At 52.1% G+C, this 3298-nt stretch overlaps 1 long non-coding RNA gene across 1 annotated transcript; it reads left to right on the plus strand.

Annotated features, from left to right (window-relative positions):
* The first annotated feature begins 710 nt into the window (after nucleotides 1–710).
* LOC308356653 lies at nucleotides 711–2645 on the plus strand. The gene is made up of 3 exons (XR_013968116.1): nucleotides 711–852; nucleotides 1478–1564; nucleotides 2038–2645. It is a non-coding gene; the product is annotated as an uncharacterized lncRNA (long non-coding RNA).
* The last annotated feature ends 653 nt before the right edge of the window (nucleotides 2646–3298 follow it).

The following is a 3298-nucleotide window of genomic DNA, read 5'->3' on the forward strand; positions in this document are numbered from 1 at the left end:
AGAGAGAATCTCAAGCAGACTCCCGGCTAAGCACAGAGCCCAACACGGGGATGGATCTCACCACCTTGAGATCATGACCTGAGCTGAAACCAAGAGTCGGATGCTTAATTGACTGAGCCCCCCAGGTGCCCCAGAGAGCATATCTTTCAAGGCATGTCAAATTAAGAATTAACCTGTAGAATTTCAAAACAAATGAACTTTCACATAGTTTAAAATTCTTAAAAAAACATTTTTAGCAAAGCAGATGGGTATTAAAACTAAAAGCAAAAATGATATTTTTTTTCCTGCAATTCTTCTGGAACAGGATAGATTCTTTTGATCGCAAGTAAGGGTGATGCGGAGAAAGTAAGAAGGGAGGCTCTTCCTCCCCTCTCCCATATCCCACTTCTACTTCCAAGGGAACCCCGAGGGCTAGGTAGCTACTGATTTTTGTGCTCACCAGCCTTCTTCTGCTAACAGCACCCCTTTGTTTCGGAGCAAATACCCCTGATTCCCCATCCTTCTGGTGGGCTGCTGTCAATCACTAGCCCCTCCCACTCCTGCGTAGGAGGGGGCCAAGGGTCTCAGGCTGGGCCTCACCTAGTAGTAGATCCTCCTGGACCCAATGATTGTTCCAAGAGGTGGACATGTGACAAATAGTGGCCAATCAGAGGCCTTCCTTCTGAAGACCTAAGGGCTGGGTCTAAAGGCTGATCGTGGTAAGTGGGGTTTCCTGAGTAATGTGGTGGAAAAGGAAGTAGGCAGGAGTATGGTTAGAAGCTCAGACAGAAGCCAAACTATTCCACGAAAGGAAGGAGAGCCCTGGAACGGGGGGTGCCTGGGAAGAGTCAGGACTGGCAGGAAAAGAGTGAGGTAAATGGGAGGGGTGGGGTGGTGAGGAGGGCAGGGGTCCCATGGAGACATCAGGCGGCCGGGTGATGCTCTCTCTCTGTCCCTGGTTTCTCTCCTCTCTTTTTGGGACAGAAGCCTCAGAACAGGCTGAGGGCAAGGTGGGCTGGGAGGGCTCGGGGCATCTCGGGCTTCACCCCGCGTGGCCCCAGGCCCGTCCCCTCCGGCATGCCCCCGCTGCCCTGCCCCAGATGGGTCAGCGTGAAGACCTAGCTTTCATGAAGATTAGAGAGACAAACAAACAAGAAAGGATCAAGGAAACAGCAAGTGGGGGGCCTGAGAACCGCCAGGGGCTGCGTGGAGAAGAGAGCCGCGGGCACCCCCTGACCAGGGACTGGGAAGAGTCATGGGCGATAAAATATCTGAGAGTTTGCTCTGGAAGGAGTGATATATCCCCCACTCTCCCTGCTCAGTTTTTGCTCTGAAATACTCCGTAAAATCCACAGTGCTCGTGAATGCCTGAGCCTGCAAGATTGGGGGTGGGGGTTGCTCACCAGGGCCGCTGATGACTCTGTGGTAACCTCCAGCACCCGCAAAATATGACCAGGAGCCTCCTTTCTTAACATTCTTCATCTCATTCCTTTGAAAGCCACAGGCAACACCGTATTTCAAGGGGCCGTCTTCACTGTTACTACTTGCTGTAGCTCTGGAGGTCCCGTTCTTTGCCCTGAAGAAGGTGATGCAGTTGGCAAGGTTGGGAAGGGGAGGCTCTGGGGAGGCCCTGCCTTTAGTTTCCCAGCTTGTATCCCCCCAGAGAGACCAGTCTGGAGGGCACTGGTCACCAAATCATCCTGGACACTGCTGGGCAAAATTGTCATTACCTTATTCTTGCCCTGGGGGCTTAGAGGACCGTGTTTGGGTGGGAATCAATAAAGCCTGAGCCTTTACGGATACAAAACATTAGATGGAACAGTCTGGTTCGGTCTAGAGGGGATAAAAATAGATGGGCCTGCTACTAAACTCTGCCCCCAAGTGGGGACCAGGAGGACCCTTTGAGCCTTCCCCTCTGAGACTAGCGCCGGAGACAGGAGAGGGTGGTGTTTCGGCCATCTTGGTGGGGCAGAGCCATGGGACAAGGGGCTCACGGACTAATGCGGTGATGCTTGCAAAATTAAGACCCACTCTATCTGCCACCTGTCGCTTGGGCAGGTACGAAGCCCCAGCGCCACCAAGCTTTGTGCTTCAAGAGAACCAGTTCACCCCGGTTGAGCTAACGATGGCGGAACCAATGGAAGTTACTCAGTCAGGAGTCTCCATATTGGATGGTGACTGGTCGAGCCAATGAAACCCTTTCTCCTTGAGAAGGTTGAAGGTGAGAAGCAGACAAAAGGAGGTGCTGGGGAAGGTCCTGAGAGACGGAAGGAGAAGAGAAGCTGAGCTAGACTCCAGCCCCGCCTTCCTTGTCTGACAGATGCCACCCTTTCCCCTACCACCCACTGCTTGAACGTGCAGAGTCACAACTCCCTGCAGCCAGAAAGAGGGGGACCCACACAGCCCCTGGTCCTGCCACCCCTGTCAGAAGAGGACCGCTGCTTAGCTTGGCAAGGCTTGTCTCGGGAGCCTCTCTAGCCCCCAGGGCTCGCCCGGTTCACCCACCATCTGTTGGATGATTCACGCCTGGCTGGAAGCAAAGGAAGCAAAGTCGGGGCTCGATTTGGGTCTTTGGACTTGAATTTGTTCCAAAATCAAAGGTGTCAAGCTTAGTGGCCTTAAAATTCTGGAATCATCTTGGGAAATGAGAACCTTGTACAATCTCTTGACGTGTCCTCTGTTTTCATAGAAATGTGAAGAAGGTTCCCATCTGTGCTGGGGCCCCTCTGGAGCAGGGGTGGGCACTCTTGGACAGCTCCTGCTCACACCCACCTGCCCCTTCCTAGATCAGCTTGCTTCCCTCCTGTCCCCCTTCCTCCCTCCTTTGCTTTTATGTCCCCTCCCATCCCCCACCCCATTTCAACTTCCTGTGCAGAAATTTGAATGTATCATAGGCCTAATTCATGTCGTTCTGTGATCGCTAGTCCATGCAAGGCTCCTCTTTTGTTTGTGATTCTCTTTTATCCACAGTCCCTTTTGCCATTCTGTACCCCCTCTCCTGCCACAGGCAAATACTCCAGCAAGTGAATCTTTTCTTTGTAGATGTCCTTGTGAAAAGAGTATTGCTGCTTTGGATTTTGTATTTTTTTTTAGGTGCATGCATTTTATTTTATCTTATTTTTAAATATTTATTTATTTGACAGACAGAGATCACAAGTAGGCAGAGAGGCAGGCAGAGAGAGTGGGGGAAGCAGGCTCCCTGCAAAGCAGAGAGCCCGATGCGGGGCTCGATCCCAGGACCCTGGGATCATGACCTGAGCTGAAGGCAGAGGCTTTAACCCACTGAGCCACCCAGGCGCCCCTAAGTGCATGCATTTTA

The sequence above is a fragment of the Martes martes genome (genome assembly GCF_963455335.1).
Source record: "Martes martes genome assembly, chromosome: 16".
NCBI lineage: Eukaryota > Metazoa > Chordata > Mammalia > Carnivora > Mustelidae > Martes > Martes martes.